Raw genomic sequence first — 23,164 nt, forward strand, 5'->3', positions numbered from 1 at the left:
TTAGAAAATTATCTTATGACGAGTTGCCAAACTAACTTACTATTATGACAAGTGTTGTATTGCATGTTTCCACGTATTCACATTTTTTTATGTTCTAATGATATTCAACTTATTTTATATTTTTATTTCCTATTTTCCGATAATGTTATGTCTCTAATGTGATAAGTTGAGCTATATATAATCTTAATTTTCCTTATTGTGTGTACTTAGAAATATTGTATTCACTGTATACTTTGTACTGCACTATTTTATTACTACTATTAGTATTATTATTATTATTATTATTATTATTATCATCATTATTACTATTCTTATTCTTATTATTATTATTATTATTATTATTATTATTATGAATAATTGTCTTTTTTTTGTATGCCTCATTTATTTTGACCTGCTGTTCACATATTATTATGCTTTTTTCTTTCTTTCTGTATGTTATATACTATGTCTGATTTCTTCTTATTTGTTGTTTATTTTTTATTATTATTATTATCTTATTCAGTTTTGTGTGTAAAATTGTAGTGTAATTTGTAAATTTGTAGTGTTTTTGTAACGCAGTCTTTACTCCTGGTTGAGTGTTAGAGAAGGCCGTATGGCCTTAACTCTGCCAGGTTAAATAAATCATTATTATTATTATTATTATTATTATTATTATTATTATTATTATTATTATTATTATTATTATTTATTATTTCTTTCGCCACTCCGTGCTACAGTATTCATGTTGAGTTGACAACACTGGACTGCAAGTGCAAATACTGTAAACTGTCCTGCAAGAAGGCCAAAATTGTGAGTAGTGGGGGACAGAAAGGGAGAGAGGTAGAAAAGAGAGAGATAGGAATGCAGGGAGAGAAATGAATTACCGAGGCTGGGAAGGAATTAGAGTTCAGTTCGCATATCTTACGAGGGCACAGATCCGATGGTCCGACTATATGTCCATTACTAATACCATACTTAGTATCCATGATCAATTTCAAACAAATCGGATAAATGTTGTGGGTTTTGAAATATTCACGTCTGCCTCCCCTTAATTTCTATTTTTCGTAACCGGTTATGCACGACTCTAGTCCAAATCTTAAATTTTCTTCATGTGAGTAAGGAGTTTACGGCATGACGCCCCTCGTAAGGCTGGGCACGGTGGAAATATCTGGCCGCCAAGTTGAGTTGGACGTGGACGCCGCAGGTGAAGGAGTGCAGCACTGGAGGCTGGGGACTGGGGAGGAATCCTGCTCAACACAAAACAACCGCTGCAAATACATCGCGGATTAGGGCTGTAAGGATGAGCGCCGAGCGGGGGTGGGGGAAGGTCTGTCAAAGCCAGAGGAAGCGGAGTGGGGCTTAATAACACTGTCACCAACATAACAGCAACAAACCAGCTAGAGTTGTCCTCGCACACACAAGCCTGCTTGTCTCGCAAAGGACTATGCAATACGACGCGATGTACTTGCCTTGTCCATTATCAGTGTGAGGCACCGCTCACGGTTGAAGGGGGTGACGACAGAAGTGTCGAGAGACAGGAGTTCATCTCCTAGAAGAGATACGGATCAGTCATCTGAGAAACTTTATTAACTAAAGAAATATGACCGTCTTCATCGTCAGAATACCGCCATCAATACCACCACTACCAACATAACAATAATAATAATAATAATAATAATAATAATAATAATAATAATAATAATAATAATTAGACAGTGGGAATATTGTACGAAATGGAACTATAAAAATTGGAGATGTATCCTTCGAAGAGGTGGAAAAATTCAAATATCTTGGAGCATCAGTAACAAATATAAATGATACTCGGGAGGAAATTGAACACAGAATAAATATGGGAAATGCCTGTTATTATTCGGTTCAGAAGCTTTTATCATCCAGTCTGCTGTCAAAAAATCTGAAAGTTAGCATTTATAAAACAGTTATATTACCGGTTGTTCTGTATGGTTCTGAAACTTGGACTCTCACTTTGAGAGAGGAACAGAGATTAAGGGTGTTTGAGAATAAGGTTCTTAGGAAAATATTTGGGGCTAAGAGGGATGAAGTTACAGGAGAATGAAGAAAGTTACACAACGCAGAGCTGCACGCATTGTATTCTTCACCTGACATAATTAGGAACATTAAATCCAGACGTTTGAGATGGGCACGGCATGTAGCACGTATGGGCAAATCCAGAAATGCATATAGAGAGTTACTTGGGAGGTCGGCAGGAAAAAGACCTTTGGGGATGCCGAGACGTATATGGGAAGATAATATTAAAATGGATTTGAGGGAGGTGGGATATGATGATAGAGACTGGATTAATCTTGGTCAGGATAGGGACCAATGGCGGGCTTATGTGAGGGCGGCAATGAACCTCCGGGTTCCTTAAAAACCGACAAGTAAGTCAGTACTATTATCATTATAATTATAATAATAATAATTATTATTATTATTATTATTATTATTATTGCTATAATTATTTATCATAATACACAGCCACAGGCGTGACTCAGTCCGTTAAGGCGCTTGCCTGCCGGTCTGAAGTTGTGCTCGGGCGCGGGTTCGATCCCCGCTTGGGCTGATTACCTGTTGGGGTTTTTCCGAGGTTTTCCCAAACCGTAAGGTGAATGTCAGGTAATCTATGGCGAATCCTCGGCCTCATCTCGCCAAATAACATCTCGCTATCACTAGTCTCACCGACGCTAAATAACCTTGTAGTTGATACAGCGTCGTTAAATAACAAAATAAAAAATCATAATACACATCTCTCTCAAATTGACTCAGTATATTGGCAGTTAAATCAATGGCTTTCCCAAAACACACTATGATATATTCCATATAAAACAATTTTTTTATCTGTAAAAGGAAGCAAAACCGAGTGAAATTGTATTGAACTCTTTTTTTGTTTGAAATATCTCAAAGAATAATCCCCTGAAATTTATATCTAGTGCTAGGATTTTGATGAAATTGCATCTTTTTTGTAATAAGCCAGAAACATTGCTGCTTTAGTATTTATACAGTATGTTATGTGATAAACTGAGTGTTTTGTAACATATTTGTTAGGGCATTTTTTACATTTTTTGCCCTGTTTGAACTCATAAGAGCATTTTTTGTTTTATTCGGTCATTTTTGAGGCATTTTCATTTAATTTTGGCCATAAATCCCTATTATTAACCCTTAAGTACTCGCATCGGGTCAAATCACAATATATAAACAGCTGTTGGCGCTAAATGGTAAATGACTACAGCCAGACCGTTTCAAAGACTTCAACAATAGAAGAAATTACACACCATCGGCACTCTTCATATCACCTTCCAGCAAAGAAAACAGAGGGAAGAAAAAACACTCGAGTCATATAGACCTGACGCAAGTACTTAAGGTTAATGTAAAATTATGCTTATTTCCTTCGATATTTTCTCTACATATTTTGTCCATTAATACCCAATATTCTGTGTAATATTTCAATCGTTTTTTTACACAAATATTGCCATTTTAACGTAGTACACCCCATGTAATGGATCAGTCCAACCACCCCTTCAATATAGATTCCTCTATATTTGCTAGTTCCGGATAAGTGTGGCCTTGTGGTGGACTACTTGGAAACTACATCAGGTGAAATAATTAATTAAAGTGTACTACTTAGAAAAAATTATATGAAATTAAATAAACTTTAATGTTGGTACTAGAATTTAATTTAACGACTAGTTAAAATATTAAGCAGCATAATAGTAATATACGTTACAAGAGCGGTATGTTGACGTTTTCATGTTCGAGGAAAAGATTGAAAAAACGAAAAATTGTTGAGATTTTTTAATTTCCGAGACCATGAAAACAAACACACCGCTTGTGTATCGTACATTATTTTGTGCGAAGATCGTTTATTACATACCTGAAAGACGAATTTCTAATTAGTTGCAATGAAATCTCCATGTTGGTTTCTGTTTAATGACGGCAACTTCGGAAAACCAAAATATCTTTCTTCAACATTGTTGCTATAAAATGTTTTCTGTGTTTACTATACTCCAGCAGGCCGTGATATACGTCTGTCTTTTTTTCCCCCTAGTCTATAAATGCCAACTTAAAACAAACGGTAAGGTTATGTAATGATTTATTTTTCATTTTAATATTTTAACAATATTATTTATATAACATATTGCAGTAATAACATCGGCATCTGGAATCTCGTTGATTTTTTCACGGCTTCTTTAATGTTGCTTGTATCAGGAATGCAATAAGTTTCGTGGAGTAGTAGATTTTACTTAATTTTTGCAAATATTTAAAAACAATAATTAACATTGCAATTTAGGTGAAATTGCAGTGGTAAGTTTCCAATTTATAATTATTACTATGTTAAACGTCTCTAAAAATAATATGTTAAAAGCCTAAAGCAGTAAAATGAATGTCGCCCTTAAGCGGTAAGAAGAGGGAAATTGTTATGTGTGTTACGTTGGGAATACTGAATGTGGTATTTCACACTTACCGCGTATTGGTTCTGTGCGGAAAACAAGCAAATACGCACGATCTCGCACAAAAGTTATTTTCATACTAAGCCAATTTTAGAATGCAAGATCAATTTTTAGGGTATTTTTAAGGGCAGTCTTGAAAGATTTTTAGGTCATAAATGCATTGTTTTTAGGACATTTTTTCATGTTTTATAGGTCATCAAAATCCTAGCCCTAATAATGACATTACTTACGAAACGTAAACGTAGCAAATAATTCTTATAACATTGCAAGTGTAACCATGGAGACGCTGAATGTAATATGACGTGGGAATAGTGTAAGCACAGTCTACTATATACAGTCGTGAAGCTTGAGGTGATTTTTTGCAAATCTCGTGATAAAGCTCTCCAAGCTGTTAGCAACTAGAAACAATAGACTGTCCACGGTCGACTTTGGACTGTGTCGTATTTCCATCGAGTGCTAGCTCGTTGCGTATTTCACATTGATGCTTGTGAAATGTTCGTTATTGGTTGTAATGAAAATGTTAATGGCTAAAGTACAATAATTGAAATAATTATATTTTACTAGAGACGTAGAAAAATTAAGTTTGTCTTAATGAAATTTATTGATCACGTTTTATTTTCAATTCTGGTGGGATTATTATTGCTTAGGCCTACTTTTTTTTTCAAAGGATGTGTTTTTAATTATAGCTGTTAATTTTGTTGTTATTTTTATTTGTTACTTTACTAGAGACGTAAAAAAAGCCTGTTAGAATAAAATTTATTGATCACGTTTTATTTCCAATTCTGGTGTGATTATTATTGCTTAACCTCATCCCACTTTGTTAACTACGTAAACATACACTACAAGTACCGGTACACGTAAGTTACTCCATTAATTCATATTTCCATTATTATTGTTGTAAAGGGAAATGAAAATTAATATTTATTGGTTTCATAGTTAATTATCGCTATAATCTTGAATGAGTGAAGCTATTATAGTAAATTTCAGTTCCTTTTGCAGAAACAAAAATTATATTAACTTATTTCTTGCAGGTATCTTCGAGTTTATGGTGGAATTTAATATACTTCATTAAAATAATAAATTAACTTTATGCATTTAATATTTCAATAATGGAAGGAAGGTGTTAATTTTTCCAAAAGAACACAACGAAAGTGTAGCATATTTTGTCGTCTACTAGGAGAGAGATCTGCGATAATGAGGCGATAGTAGCGATCCTAGTGGTGGGCAACTACCCATGTTTGCATTTTTACTACATATTGAGCTTCGCGACTGTATATAGTAGACTGTGATGTAAGTGTATTAAACAGTATCTCGCTCGATAAGCCCTACCGATATGTAACTCTCGACTGCGTGACAAAAGCCAACTCAAGATTTTCTTTCCATCGGTTGACAGGTCACGCTATTAGCGCTGTGTCACTGCCCCATAAACGGACAATTAGGGTAATGGCTGCTGTGTGAATGCTTCATCAGACAGACCTGCCGCTCTCGGCCTGCTGGGCTGCATCCACGTCTGTATCCGGCCGCCAGAATGGCTTATCAACTCTGCACGTATCGAGGAGGCAGTGAACAGCGATTTGTACCGCCTCCCAATTACAATATGTGCACTTTACTTTCAGATTGTTTTAGCAGTGCTGAAAATTAATGACGGATAGATTTAATAATAATAATAATAATAATAATAATAATAATAATAATAATAATAATAATAGAGAAGTTTTATATGATATTCTTATCGAATTTGGTATTCCCAAGAAACTAGTTCGATTAATTAAAATGTGTCTCAGTGAAACATACAGCAGAGTTCGTACAGGTCAGTTTCTGTCAGATGCGTTTCCAATTCACTGTGGACTAAAGCAGGGAGATGCACTATCACCTTTACTTTTTAACTTTGCTCTAGAGTATGCCATTAGGAAAGTCCAGGATAACAGAGAGGGTTTGAAATTGAACGGGTTACATCAGCTGCTAGTCTATGCGGATGACGTGAATATGTAAGGAGAAAATCCACAAACGATTAGGGAAAACAAGGGGACTTTACTTGAAGCAAGTAAAGAGATAGGTTTGGAAGTAAATCCCGAAAAGACAAAGTATATGATTATGTCTCGTGACGAGAATATTGTACGAAATGGAAATATAGAAATTGGAAATTTATCTTTTGAAGAGGTGGAAAAATTGAAATACTTGGCAGCAACAATAACAAAAATGTAAATAATACTCGGGAGGAAATTAAACACAGAATAAATATGGGAAATGTCTGTTATTATTCGGTTGAGAAGCTTTTATCATCCAGTCTGATATCAAAAAATCTGAAAGTTAGAATTTATAAAACAGTTATATTACTGGTTGTTCTTTATGCTTATGAAACTTGGACTTTCACTTTGAGAGAGGAACATAGGTTAAGGGTGTTTGAGAATAAGGTACTTAGGAAAATATTTGGGGCTAAGAGGGATGAAGTTACAGGAGAATGGAGAAAGTTATACAACACAGAACTGCACGCATTGTATTCTTCACCTGACAAAATTTGGAACATTAAATCCAGATGTTTGAGATGGGCAGGGCATGTACCACGTATGGGCGAATCCAGAAATGCATATAGAGTGTTAGTTGGGAGGCCTGAGGGAAAAAGACCTTTGGGGTGGCCGAGACGTAGGTGGGAAGATGATATAAAAAGGATTTGAAGGAGGTAGGATATGATGATAGAGACTGGATTAATCTTGCTCAGGATAGGGACCTATGGCGGGCTTATGTGAGGGCGGCAATGAACCCCCGGGTTCCTTAAAAGCTAGTGAGTAAGTAGGAAATAATAATAATAATAATAATAATAATAATAATAATAATAATAATAATAAAACCAATTTATTTATTCTGGTGGTGCTAAGGCTATCAGGCCTTCTCTTCCGCGCCACCAGCGGATATTTTACTACTTTATTAACTTATTATTCCCAGAACATGAATTTTACCAGCAATCGAAAGGTATTGGGAATAAATTGAAGAAGGAACAAAAAAAAGTTTCCTTTCCAAGCAGGATTCGAACCACGAAAGTCTTAGTTACCAGTCTATCGTGCTCTGGAGTGAATAAGGCTCCGAAATCAGCTACAAGGGTCGGTCCGGCTTTTTTACCACTACTGTACAATCCTTCGTGTATAGGGTAAACTAGGGTCTGTTGGACAGTCGTGCATGTTGGACACTCTGTACTTTAACGTGTTACCACGCCACTTGTGGGCACCACATTCTGCTAGAAGCCAATGAAGAAAGTAGCCCCACTCGTGCCTACTTCCTTCATTGACTTCTAGCTGAATGTGGTGCCCACAAGTGGCGTGGTAACACGTTAAAGTCCGGAGTGTCCAACATGCACGATTGTCCAACAGACCATTAGTTTACTCTATCTTAACTATACTATGGCCATAATTAAGACTTTACAGTACTTATTTACTTATTGGCTTTTAAGGAACCCGGAGGTTCATTGCTGCCCTCACATAAGCCCGCCATCGGTCCCTATCCTGTGCAAGATTAATCCACTCTCTATCATCATATCCCACCTCCCTCAAATCCATTTTAATATTATCTTCCCATCTACGTCTCGGCCTCCCCAAAGGTCTTTTTCCATCCGTCCTTCCAACTAACACTCTATATGCATTTCTGGATGCGCCCATATGTGCTACATGCCCTGCCCATCTCAAACGTCTGGATTTAATGTTCCTAGTTATGTCAGGTGAAGAATACAATGCATGCAGTTCTGTGTTGTGTAACTTTCTCCATTCTCCTGTAACTTCATCCCTCTCAGCCCCAAATATTTTCCTAAGAACCTTATTCTCAAACACCCTTAATCTCTGTTCCTGTCTCAAAGTGAGAGTCCAAGTTTCACAACCATAAAGAACAACCGGTAATATAAATGTTTTATAAATTCTAACTTTCATATTTTTTGACAGCAGACTAGATGATAAAAGCTTCTCAACCGAATAATAACAGGCATTTCCCATATTTATTCTGCGTTTAATTTCCTCCCGAGTATTATTTGTATTTGTTACTGTTGCTCCAAGATATTTGAACTTCTGCACCTCTTCAAAAGATAAATTTCCAATTTTTATATTTCCATTTCGTACAATATTCTCGTCACTATTAAACATTTTTTGACATCTTCCATATTCAAGCTGTGAAACGATGTAGGAATACCATGAAATGTAAAACAATACATTACATAATCAATAATAAATCCATCGTCCTTCGGTTCGATTATCAACAGGGACGTGGAGATTTACCGGTGACTCTTGTGTCCTTCCCACCACATAGTAGAGGAGCCCCGCTTCTTGTACACATACTCACCACCACTTTCAATCGTCATTGGACTCCTTCTGAACATCTGTCAGCTGTACTGGGTGCCAAGATAATACAATTCCCTCCAACGAGAACAGAATTAATGTAACGTGTATTAAGTTAGACAGAGACCCCGTATTCGGGGTAGGCAAGCAAATAGGCAACACAGCACTATATATATCAATTCCTACGAGGAATGGGTTGTCATATGCGCTCAACATATTTTGTATCTAGTGAGTTACGACAGAGTAGCCGTGGGGATCTCGCAACAAAACGAATGTTCCATTAAGTTTAAAACTGCGAATCTGCATTGGATACACAGCAGCAAATATGATCAATAAATTCTCTCCAGCGATCCAATTAGAGATATCAGTCGGACAGGCAATGCTGTAATATCCGAGAACGTGACGCCTACCTGCGCTTCCCTACGCAGTGGCGAGATTTCCCAGGCGAGGAGAGTTCTATATACCCTCACTGCTCTCTGCCTCCATATTAATACTGGAAAAACTTTTTCCTCCCTAAATTTCTCATTCATAAGTTTAAAATATGGTGGAAGGGGAAGAACCGACCTCCACCACACAACCAGTAGAGGGTTCTCCAATTTTTTTTCCGTATAGTTTGCCTTCTGCATTGATCTCCCGCTCTCTCATCTCCTTCATTTGACTGAGGATCTTAGCGACAAATGAGAATATAGTGGCCCACATTAATCGTCGTGACGGCGACGCCCCGTGGCAGAGTCATAAAAAGTGCTGCAAATATTTTCCACGTGCAAACCTGTTTTCACGTGTTTGCATCCTGTGGGAAGACGCATGGCGTCCCTAAACTTAATTAACGGCGGAATTCTTCATTTAAGTCCTCTGTTTACAGTTTCAAATCCAGCAGGCTTGGATTCAATCCCCTACAGAGAAGTGGCAGTTGCTATTCTTCCCATCCCTTGAATTGGCACAGTACTTGACATATGCTGTCTGACCGCATCACATGAGAGCTGACTACTTGTGAACAACTACCATTGGGTTACAGTTCGCGCCGAAGGGTGAATAATTATACAGGGTGCTCTAAAATTCCCCTTACAAACTTCTAGGACTTGTTAAGGGGACTGAGTAGATAATATTTTGAATTGGAACCCATGTCCGGAAACGTACCGTTTCCGTGCTACAGCCGTTTGAAAACACGTTTTTAACGCGACCACTTTACAAGTAATTTATTTTATTATGAGGCGTGACCCAGTACGTCACTTGTTTTACAATTGAACTCATTAATAACCAAAGAAACAAAATGGAAACTGAATCATTTGTCACAAACACTTTTGTTTACAGTTCAACTTAAACTGTTTTTGTCCTTTTCAAATGATGTTTAACATTCAAATCCACTACAAATGCGGTTCGATGTGGCGACCACCAACTTTGTTGCACGCATTGTACCTACGAATGATGTTTTGGTAAACGCGCTCTATCACACCTGGTGTATCTGCAATCTCTCCTGCAGCGACCACAACTCGTGCCACCAGATCTTCTGCTGTCTCTACAGGAGTCTCATAAACCAAACTCTTCATATGACCCCAGAGGAAAAAGTCCAATGGAGTCAAATCCGGTGATCGTGAAGGCCATGCAATTGGACCACCTCGGCCTATCCATCTTTGTTCGAATAGCTGTAGCACGGAAACGGTACGTTTCCGGACATGGGTTCCAATTCAAAATATTATCTACTCAGTACCCTTAACAAGTCCTAGAAGTTTGTAAGGGGAATTTTAGAGCACCCTGTATATATTATTATTATTGCTATTATTATTATTATTACTAATATTATTATTACTACATACTTACAAATGGCTTTTAAGGTACCTGCAGGTTCATTGCCGCCCTCACATAAGCCCGCCATCGGTCCCTATCCTGAGCAAGATTAATCCAGTCTCTATCATCATATCCAAACTTCCTCAAGCCCATTTTAATATTATCCTCCCAGCTACGTCTCCGCCTCTCCAAAGGTCTTTTTCCCTCTGGCCTCCCACCTAACACTGCATATGCATTTCTGGATTCATTCATACGTGCTTCATGCCCTGCCCATCTCAAACGTCTGGATTTAATGTTCCTAATTATGTCAGGTGAAGAACACAATGCGTGCAGTTTTGTGTTGTGTAACTTCATTCTCCTGTAACTTCATCCCTTTTGGCCCCAAATATTTTCCTAATAACCTTATTCTCAAACATCCTTAATCTCTGTTCCTCTCTCAAAGTGAGAGTCCAATTTTCACAACCATACAAAACAACCGGTAATATAACTGTTTTATAAATTCTAACTTTAAGATTTTTTGACAGCAGACTGGATGACAAAACCTTCTCAACCGAATAATAACACGCATTTCGCATATTTATTCTTTGTTTAATTTCCTCCCGAGTGTGATTTATATTTGTTACTGTTGGTCCAAGATATTTGAATGTTTTTTCTCAGTTGCAGTATTCTGATAATTTTGTCATATTCAAAGTGTATCTTCTCCCGCAAAATAAGAGCTGGGACTCTGAAAGTTTTACACAATATTCTCTAAAATGTGTTTCTCAAAATGACCTATGGAAGTTTTTGTCAGGGCTGAACTTAATTTACAAAAAAAGAGTAAAAGTAATATGTTGACCAATTTTTTTTTTAATTTTTCCATTTTGTTGTCTTCAATTTTTTTTCTCAAGTTCTGAAAGAGATATTCAAAATTCCATCGGACATTTTTATTCATGACATACTAAAGAATGGAAAATAAAAAATTAGAATATAAAATTAATTTTTGTGCCAGAAGATACGTTTCAATTTTGTTACATTTTTCTGGAAAGTTTAAACAAAAAACTTATATGTCATAACTATTTGAGATATTGAGTTCAAATTTGGCACAGCTACTTTTAGTGTCAAATAGACTGTCTGTGCAAAAAAGTGGGTTTCTAGCATGTATAGTTTGGAAAATCACTATTTTCACCTCGATCTCCCCTTAGGCACGCTAATTTATGGATGTGGAAATCAATGACTTTTCGATACTAAAATGAGAATCGAAAATTCGTCATTATGAAATGACTGTCTAAATAATACAATGCAATACAATAAATTAAGAAAGTAGTTACCTGTTATGTGTGTGTAGTACTACTAAGATTTGTTGACTTGTTCCATATTCTAGTTGTGAAGCGATGTACGAATACCGTGGAATGTAAATAAATAAAATACAATACAATTAAGAAAGAAGATTTCTGTTATGTGTTTGACATATCTCTTCATCAGCTGTATCAAATATAAACTCTCCCTTTTCTACCATCTATATCATACCATATTGCTATTGACAGATAGAGTGGAGAATTTCACACAATGAGAACACAGAAGTAACAATAACCAAGCAATATTTTGAATGATATTTCACACCAATATCCCTCTACGCCGGTAGCATGGGACGTGATTATTCAAGAATCTTTGTAGGCTTACTAGTAAGATGAAAGAGTCAGTTGTTTTTTTAATTAAAGTTCAAAGCATTTCGTTGTGTCTTACAGATTGTATCGAAAGGTTTTTTTTGGTCCTTTCTTCGTTACAATATTGTCTCGCGTAGAAACTTTTATGGGAGTTCGACGTGAAGTTGTGGGAGATTTCCTAGTAAGAAGGAAGTTTGTAAATAATCTCGAAAGTTCGGAGAAATTAAATTTCAGCGTACTGTTGGAAAACAGAAATCTTTATCATATCTCATTCACTTTGAAGTGGGATTCTAGTAACAGACATAGAGTTAAAAAAATGTTTAACATCGCATAATATTCATCAATAAATAAATATAAATTTATTAGCTTGCATATTTGATATCATTTGAAACGACGTAAGTGTATTGCTGCAGAATTATGTAGAGTAATTAACGGAATATGACAACAGAAGCAAAGTTAAGGTTGCACAGAGTTGAAAAAAAAAAAAACATACTGATTCCTGACAGCAAAGTTTAGACTCTAGACCCCCCTGTCACAAAATAGGAACTGTGCAGTTTGGATTTTTAAAATAGCTTCCAGAAGTTACAAGTTTGTATCGCAAAGAGTCATGTTATAAAATACATCATCATCATCATCATCATCATCATCATCATCATCATCATCAGCAGCAGCATCAGCATCAGCATCATCATCAGTCCACACCTGTGGAGTAACGGTTAGCGCGACTGGCCGCGAAACCAGGTGGCACGGGTTCGATTTCCGGTCGGGACAAGTTACCTGGTTGAGGTTTTTTTCCGGGGTTTTCCTTCAACCCAATATAAGCAAATGCTGGGTAACTTTCGGTGTTGGACCCCGGACTCATTTCACCGGCATTGTCATCTTCATTTCATTCATAAATAACCTAGATGTTGATATAGCGTCTTAAAATAACCGAATAAAATAAAAAAAATAATCTTTCAGTGTTAGACCCCGGACTCATTTCATCGGAATTATCACCATCTCATTCAGACACTAAATAACCTAAGATGTTGATAAAGCGTAGTAAATAACCTACTAAAATAAAATCATCATCATATTATCATCATCCATACATCTAATTCTAACAGTGTTCCGATATACTAAGGTACACTATACAGAGTGTTCGTAATTAAATGTGTAACATTTTAAGGACATAATCCTTGTTGAATTCTACATACATTCAACATTATATTTACTGATGTCGTCTTATTTCCATAGCTATCATCTGTATTGTTGTAAGTTTTTAATGAATTCTTTTAATGCAACAATATTTTCCAAAACTTTTTTTCTGTCTGATTTTCAGAAATTTTCAAAAGCTATGAATACAATAAAATAGAATTTACGATGTTGCATCATTATTAATTTGGTGATATTAAATTTTGAAGGGAAACAAAACTGTCCTTCTCTGAAGTCATTTTGTGATTCAGATATTATGCTTTCAATAATAATACTTGGCTCAGTCTGTTAAGGCGCTTGCCTTCCGGCCTGAAGTTGCGCTCGGGCGCGGGTTCGATCCCCTCTTGGGCTGATTGCTTGGGTGGGTTTTTCCGAGGTTTTCCCCAACCGTAAGATGAATGCCAGGTAATCTATGCCGAATCCTCGGCCTCATCTCGCCAAATACCATCTTGCTATCACCAATCTCATCGACGCTAAATAACTTCGTAGTTGTTACAGCGTCATTAAATAACCAACTAAAAATAATAATAATAATAATAATATTTAATCGGACTTTGAAATATGAGCATACAATTTATAGCAACTTTTAGGCCCAATTGTATAAAACTCCCTGACTAAAGATCAACTTTGATCGAAGATCGGAAAGTGAACCGAGTTCAGACACTTCTTCTATTGTATAAAACTTTCCTGCGATCAAATTACCTTGGTTCAAATGCAATCTAAGTTCACGTGAAAAGGATTTGGCAACATCGCATAAACTGGTGAAGTATGTGATGCGCTGGCCATGTTGTACAGGTTTGTTCAGTGTTGCCAATCTAGCGACTTCAACTCTTTTTCAACGACAATTTCTTTTAACTTTTATATTGCTTAAATGGGGATTTAGCGACCTTTTTAGCATCTCAAAGTGACAAAATTTAATCTTTCTTTGTTAATAATGAGAAATCTAGTGACTTTCAAACTACTTTTCGGCGACTTTCCGTACACTCTGTGGGAGACACTGGTTTGTTTTGTGCATTGTAAATAATGTCGGACAATAAGAAGAAGGTTGACCGTTCTCCAAATTGTTATCATGTTATGGTTTTTGATACTGCTAAACATAATAAAGCTTTATAAAACGACAATTTTCGTTTAATAATACAGTTAATTGAAAATTTATGAATGTACCTATCATATCCATGAATAATTAATGGTTGTTATAAACATAATATAATTATAGGTTATATTATTTGATACTGCTGAACACGATAGAGCCTTATAAAATATAAGAATGTTTGTATATTAAGGGCAAGAAATTGAAAAAAAAAATGTATATATATATATATATATATATATATATATATATATATATGTATATATAAATGTACCTACCATATTTATTAATATTAATAATAATGGTTATTCTTATTGCACAATCTGCCACTCGTATACTTCAAACTGAAAAGAAATAACTGAACTTCGATCATCTGACTTAATCGTAGAAATTTCTTCAGTCAAAGTTGACTTTAGTTTAAGACAAATTAATATCAGATTAGACTTTATACAACACAAAATTCCAAGTTCAGCTAGAACGAGGATCAATTTAACCTCTGATCTAAGATTAAATGGTTTATACAATCGGCCCTTAGTTTCACAAAATTGAAGCAATCGTGTTCCTCACATCAAAACACCCTTTAAAAAATGGAAACACCTTTACCATATTTTATATTTTCTAACCACTACACATGTGAAACAATTATGAAGATGGGAAACAAGACAAATTGAGTGCAGTTGGAACATGGAAGAAAATTTTATGGAAATACATAAGACAAAAGTGAACATTTCTGTACTCTAATAATAGCATGACTTACTTGTAATTAGACCGTCTCCTCCTCCTCCTCCTCTTCCTCCGTCTTTAAGCGAATTCCTCTTCTTTTTCTCCTCTCCTCCTCCTCCTCCTCCTCTTCCTCCGTCTTTAAGCGAATTCCTCTTCTTTTTCTCCTCTCCTCCTCCTCCTCCTCCTCCGTCTTTAAGCGAATTCCTCTTCTTTTCCTCCTCTCCTCCTCCTCCTCTTCCTCCGTCTTTAAGCGAATTCCTCTTCTTTTTCTCCTCTCCTCCTCCTCCTCTTCCTCCGTCTTTAAGCGAATTCCTCTTCTTTTTCTCCTCTCCTCCTCCTCCTCCGTCTTTAAGCGAATTCCTCTTCTTTTTCTCCTCTCCTCCTCCTCCTCCTCCTCCTCCTCTTCCTCCGTCTTTAAGCGAATTCCTTTTCTTTTTCTCCTCTCCTCCTCCTCCTCCTCCTCCGTCTTTAAGCGAATTCCTCTTCTTTTTCTCCTCTCCTCCTCCTCCTCCTCTTCCTCCGTCTTTAAGCGAATTCCTCTTCTTTTTCTCCTCTCCTCCTCCTCCTCCGTCTTTAAGCGAATTCCTTTTCTTTTTCTCCTCTCCTCCTCCTCCTCCTCCTCCTCCGTCTTTAAGCGAATTCCTCTTCTTTTTCTCCTCTCCTCCTCCCCCTCCTCCTCCTCTTCCTCCGTCTTTAAGCGAATTCCTCTTCTTTTTCTCCTCTCCTCCTCCTCCTCCTCTTCCTCCGTCTTTAAGCGAATTCCTCTTCTTTTTCTCCTCTCCTCCTCCTCCTCTTCCTCCGTCTTTAAGCGAATTCCTCTTCTTTTTCTCCTCTCCTCCTCCTCCTCCTCCTCCGTCTTTAAGCGAATTCCTCTTCTTTCTCTCCTCTCCTCCTCCTCCTCCTCCTCCTCTTCCTCCGTCTTTAAGCGAATTCCTCTTCTTTTTCTCCTCTCCTCCTCTTCCTCCGTCTTTAAGTGAATTTCTCTCCCACATATTCTACATATGTAGCAGTTACTTCGTGTAGCGAAAGTTGATTTTACAGACAGCATGAGTGCAATCATTTACCTCAACTAATTAATTAAAGTTCAGTCAGTACATCCTTGAACAATTAAAATAAATGTAAGGCATTAATAAACATCTTCCTTATTGAACTTGCTATTTCCAAGAAACTAGATAAATTAATTAAAATGTGTCTCAGTGAAACGTACAGCAGAGTCTGTATAGGCCACTTTCTGTCGGATGTTTTTCCAATTCACTGTGGGCTAAAGCAGGGAGATGCACTATCACCTTTACTTTTTAACATTGTTCTTGAATATTCCATTAGGAAAGTTCAGGAAAACAGAGAGAGTTTGGAATTGAACGGGTTACATCAGCTGCTTGTCTATGCGGATGACGTGAATATGTTAGGAGAAAATCCACAAACGATTAGGAAAACACGGAAATTTTACTTGAAGCAAGTAATGATATATATTTAGAAGTAAATCCCCCCCAAAAAATCAAAGTATATCATTATGTCTCATGGGCAGAACATAGTACAAATTCAAAGTATAAAAATTGAAAATACATCCTTTGAAAAGGTGAAAAATTCAAGTAGGCCTACTTTGGAGAAACAGTAACACAAATAAATGACACTCGAGAGGAAATTAAACGTAGAATAAATATGGGAAATACCTGTTATTATACAGTTGAGATTTTGTCATCCAGTCTACTTTCAAAAAATCTGAAAGTTAGAATTTATAAAAGAGTTATATTACCGGTTGTTCTGTATGGCTGTGAAACTTGGACTCTCACTATGAGAGGAGAACAGAGGTTAAAGATGTTCGAGAATAAGGTGCTTAGGAAAATATTTGGGGGCTAAGAGCGATGAGGTTACAAGAGAATGGAGAAAGTTACTCAACACAGAACTGCACGCATTGTATTGTTCAACTAACATAATTAGGAACGTTAAATCCAGACGTTTGAGATCGGCAGAGCATGTTGCACGTATGGGTGAAACTAGAAATGCATATAGAGTGTTAGTTGGAAGACCTGAGAGAGAAATCCTTTAGGGAGGCCGAGTCGTAGATGGGAGGAGAATATAAAAATGAATTTGAGGGAGGTGGATATGATGGTAGGAACTGGATTCATCTTACCCAGGATAGGGACCAATGCGATGGCGAGCTTATGTGAGGGCTGCAATGAACTTCTGGGTTCTCTAAAAGCTATTTTTAAGTAAGTATTAAACATCTTCGGAACTATCTTTCACTTTACCGTCATGTTAGGTTATTAATTTATTATGAAATAAGATGCAGCTTTTCAACCAATTTTTTATTATCTTTTGCTGCAATAACATTATTTTCCTCACAATTTGCCATTCTCTATTTTCCATCACTGTGTATATAACAGTACTGAGTTCAAATCTTCCGACTTTTATCCATTTGCACATTATTTCCTAATTCCTTATCGAGACTTCATCATAATATTTTCTGGTAATGATGATGTTGATGATTATGTTTGTGGTGATATGGTGATAGTTACATTGAGTTGGACAAAGAAATACGTAGATAAGCAAAGATACATACATAAGACTTTCGAACTCTGGAAGCCAAGCTTTTACAGTTCCAGTTTTTTTCTATGTCATATCGCGGAAAATCCCACTTTGTAGGAAGGTCTCATCAAAGAGGTGTAATCCCTGAGGACCCCCTCTCGCCCTGCTGTATCAGGTCGTCCAAATCTCATTTCGCTCAACTTTTGCACTTCTCTCCATAATTATTTCTACTTCACTCTTACTCTCTCCAGAATGTTCATCTGGTGCGTTGCTATGTTTGAGCCTTGAATTGCACGCTTTTATTTCCTCGAGCTCGTTCGTTCCATCACATTTGGAACTTACCCAACATGTTGTCATTCAGCAAGATAAGATTCACTATTAAACTATTAAGTGTATTGAACTATATGACGGGTAATATATGTATATATACATATATACAGGGTGTTCATTAAGTACCGTCATTAGGGGTTACTTTGATATTGGGGGCTACTTTGATAACCACTTCGATCGATTACTAAAATCGAATTAGCGCGAAACATATCAGAATGTGGTCGACTTTGGATCTCGTGTTGGCAGCTCTGTGAAACTAGTTATGAGATAGCGACGGAGCTCTATAAATACTACATGTTGTAGAGGAGAAATTAAATATTTTGTGGTTTATAAAGTGAATGAGGATTTATGATACCTGCAAAACTTTGAAGTTACACAGGTAAGTACACTTATAAATGAATATTCAATTCTATCTTCAAATAAAGTAGTTCTTTGACATTTAAAGTGTTGCTTGTCGTTCACTTAAATGTTGCAGTATGCACACCAGTTACGTTGAAGAGTCACGGGGTAACTTTGATAGAGAGGATGGGGCTAAATTGATAATCTAGTCAAACATTTAAAATTACATTTATATTGTTTTAGACGTTATCGCTGTCCGTCCAGAGCTACTATGGTGCGAGATTATAAAAAGAAACCAGGTTCTCGTCAGTACAACAATTTTTCAGATTCTTCAGAGGAGCCTGACGACATATTTTGATGGAGTGGAAAGCGAAAATCCTCGATTTTCAACTGTACCGAAGGCTAATTTTCCAAGCTTGTTGAAGAAAGCATTGATCCACATGGATAAGACAAATTTACAGACACATACTAATAAACAATCATTTCCCGGAGATACAGAACAGTCAGAAATAAAACGTATTTTGATAAAAACAGTTCCTTTTCTACGGGCATTTGTCCTTGTAATAAGAAAGAAGTCCTCAAAAAAAATTCCGGAGCCTGTAGAAGTTGTTGAACAACAGGTTGAGAGTTTCTTCAAGAACACTGATTTGGGAATTCTAATACAGCTGGCTCTATGATAAGAAAAAAGAGACGACTCAATGTTGAATCAGGGAAGAGTATAGTTACTGCGTCTACTTCAATTAACAAAGGCAGCAATAATGATGAAGAGCCTCAGGTGATTTGAGTAAATACGCAGATCAAAGTTTTAGGCCCCAAAATTCCAGAAGATGCTAACATATGAAATAGAATCAGAAAACCCAAAAACAGGAAATTTCATCCTTGCTAAATTTTTATAGTAAAGATAAGAAAACCTTCACACATGTCTTTGAAATTGTGGACATGGCATCAAATGAGGTAGTGGTTCATGGTCTCAAAAGAGCTGATGAGAGTGAAACAAAATTTCAGCCAATTGACAGGATATTTCTACTATTTCAATGCAACACATCATCAAAATTTTGCCTTCTTCAGTCGCAGAACTAACTGACAATTTCATGATTTATGTCTTCCCTATTGTTCTTGAATTCAAGTAAATTCTAGTTTTGTTTCCGTTATTTTTATGAAAAGTTGATTTAGTTTGTAGTCTAGATTAATTATTATTTATGAGATTGGTAATGTTTTGATAGAACAAATTTGATTTCAACATTTTATATCATTTTCTATGTCTATTTTAATGTACAATGATCCTTCCTATTTTTCTTGCAAATGAAATACTAATGTGGTATTTGAAATGTCCTTTAAATATAATTTCATTTGCTTAATTTTCCCTGATTCACCTCTATGATAGCAAATCTCACAACTCTAGTTTGACTCTATAATGTCATCTTCGGGTTACTACGGAAACCTGGCTTTAAATAGTGGTATATCAAAGTAGCCCCACTTGACGGTATGGAATATTACTGACTATTTCGTTTATATGACGTCATTGCATTTTCGACCAATGAAGTGTAATGAAATTTTGAATTTCAACCAATCACAGTCAGACTTTGCGATAATTTCTGCAGCTAGATTCATCGCTATCAATTTATCGCATGATCGTTCTTTTGTTTAGTCGTTGTCGCCAACTGTTTCCCCTTAAATTGATGATCATGAATACGTTAAGCTGCAACTACACGGTTACACTTTCCTTTCAACTTTAAAGCAATGAATGCAAGATTGATATTTAATATTAATTAATATATTTACGCAGTGAAGACCACTTTCAAAACGGTGCACCATGTAGACACAAAATCTTTATGCATTTTAATTGAACATACCTTTTAAACTTGATTCTTTCAATATTCTTCCCAGATTGCACGCATAAGCTATTGGTATATTGAACTGTGTAGATGCAGCTTTAGTTCCGTTACACACTACAGCGAGAAGGCTTTTGTCGAGCTATAAAAAATGCTTTCGTGTAGCACTGATTGTAAGTAACGGTCGAAACAAGGCACAGCTGACATTGGTCCTGCTTCCACAGGTAGGCCTAACGTAACCTATAAAATTGTAGCCTATAACATTTGTATTGAAATTAAACAATTAATAGACGTTCAAATTTATGTAACATCATCGCATATCAAACTCAAAGACCTTGTATAGTAATAATGTCTTTGATCAAACTGCCTTTCGTATGGCGTAATAGAATTCGTGTTTTAATTAGGCCTATCTATACAGAGATGACTTCGCTGTGTAGCAACATGTCTCGCTGTGAATACATAAGCATTGGTATATAGCTGTCTCCACTGTTACTGTTAAATTAAATTATAATTTCAGCAGATAATGAAAATGTATTTGCTATAATAATAATAATAATAATAATAATAATAATAATAATAATAATAATAATAATAATAGAAAAGTGCAGTACATGTAATGAACATTGTTAAACTAGTATTTCGCTTTTCGCAATTGGCATTACTGAATAATAACATCGAATTTCTTTATTGCAATAATCGATATTCATCTACGAGTATTTCAACTTCACAATGTCTGAATAGGTTAAGCATTCGTTAATATACAATTATTAACATTTTGTGATCGAATTTTAGGGATATATTATTTAAATTTTTATTTTATTCACGAAATAGTCCTAATAAATGTCACTCGAGGTCTGAGATTTCCCAGATAAATCCACTCGCTTCGCTCGTGGATTTATAGGCAGATCTCAGACCTCTCGTGACATTACTACAGATAACTTCTTAAATTTAAGTTTTACAAAAAAATGTTTTATACAGAATATGTTGGAGATGAACCATACAATACGATACCAGTGTTCGAAAAAAGTTATTCAAACAGACAGAGTGTGACAGTAAACTTTATTTTTAAATTTGCACCCTGTATTAAAATTTACATACTTCGAATCTCCATCAAATTTTACATAAGAATGCGTAGACAGTTTACCCGTTTCATGTCTTTTAAATGTTTATTAAACTTATTTCCTGGACTTCAAATTTGAGAAAAATAAGTATGTGAAATCATGTTGAACAGACCAGAGAACCAAACAAAACACTATCACTAATCAATCTTTAAAACATACTATTGGCTTGTGCAGCAAATACTGCAAACTAAGTTCATTAGACGTTCAAATAAACATTTTTCAGATTTATTTTCAATGAAGATTACCAGACATTCTGAAAGTTATTTGCTTCCATAACAATGAAAGATACTCTCTCTCGAGCCAATACTGAAGAGAACCACGCATATAAATATCTACACCGCACCGCTATTAAATATATGAAAAAGACCCAACCCCACTTCATTAATAACTATAAAAATATTTGATTTTGAATAATATTATCTTACATAAATTTTATAGCTTTCGGTAACATATACTATATAGCCGTCACTCAGTAAAATACAGAAATCAAAATCTAATTTAAGTTATTCTCTACATCTACTTATATAACCCCAAAAATTTCACTTTCATATCAACAATATAGCATTAATATGTATAATCAATGAAAAATAGTCACATCATGGCATTAACTACAATAATATTTCATTTCTAATAGTAATAATGTCATCAAACCACCTCAAGTTTTGTAGTTTTTAATATCCAATATACAGCTGTATCCAGAAAATTACACACCGCAGAATCGAACCTGTAAATTATTTTTAGTAAATTAAGTTTTTAATAACCAATTTAATTTGAGCTGAAAATATGTCAGCATTCTTGCAGATCATGGCCTTCGTGTAATATTGTTTACTGTAGTGTGTGTTTTGTTTTATTCTGAAATGCAATTTTTATTAGCTAGTTTAGCTAGTTCTCAAAACTGACGACAGTTGGATTTTGGAAAATAGGAAAATTATGTTGAAAAATTGACATTCCACTGAAAACTACTATTTTTCTGAAAAACTTTGAGTTTCAAGCTTCAAAATGAGGGTTCATTTATTAAAATCGATTCAGCCGTTTTCCCATAATTCCCATTACCAGTTCCAATTATATATATAGATTTTCAAAATGAGAACTATTCACAGCCAAACAATGTCCACAGTCCATCACGAAAACAGTCAATTGCCTTTCTCACAGTTATATGACTGATGTGTTCCATACAAGTCTGCATAAGTACTATGGGTGACATGTTCACGGTTCAAGTATTTTCTAAGTCAAAGAATGCCACACTGCGCATGCTCCGGGCCAAAAGCCTGGTTCATCCCATGAAGAAATATTAGTTTGTCTTTTCTGTTTAAATATTACATATCTATACCGAGGATAAATTAAAACACGGGGATGGTGATTATTATTTAAAATACGTACACAAATATACAGATGTAAAATGCTGTGGTTTTTTTTAGAAAAACAAACCTGAAATATGCAGAAAAGCCGGGATAATTCTACCATATTATGAAAACGTCTAATGGTTGAAGGCGAGCAAAGTGGTCGAGTGTTAAAAATAATTAAAAATTATTATTATTATTATTATTATTATTATTATTATTATTATTATTATTATTATTATTATTATTATTATAATTATTATTCTGACAGTGCCGCAGAAATGAAGGAAACAATAATAGGCCTAACCTCGAAACCGATGGTCTATATTACGGGTCCTGTCAACAAAAGCGGTAAGTACGTACAACAAAATAACACGATGCTGCAAACAATTTAATTATTAATTCTTTGAGTGATATAAATTATTACAATAATGATATTATATTTGTTAATAATAAAACTCTACGAATGAATTACGTACAGGA

The sequence above is a fragment of the Periplaneta americana genome, chromosome 1 (genome assembly GCF_040183065.1).
Source record: "Periplaneta americana isolate PAMFEO1 chromosome 1, P.americana_PAMFEO1_priV1, whole genome shotgun sequence".
Taxonomy (NCBI): Eukaryota; Metazoa; Arthropoda; class Insecta; order Blattodea; family Blattidae; genus Periplaneta; species Periplaneta americana.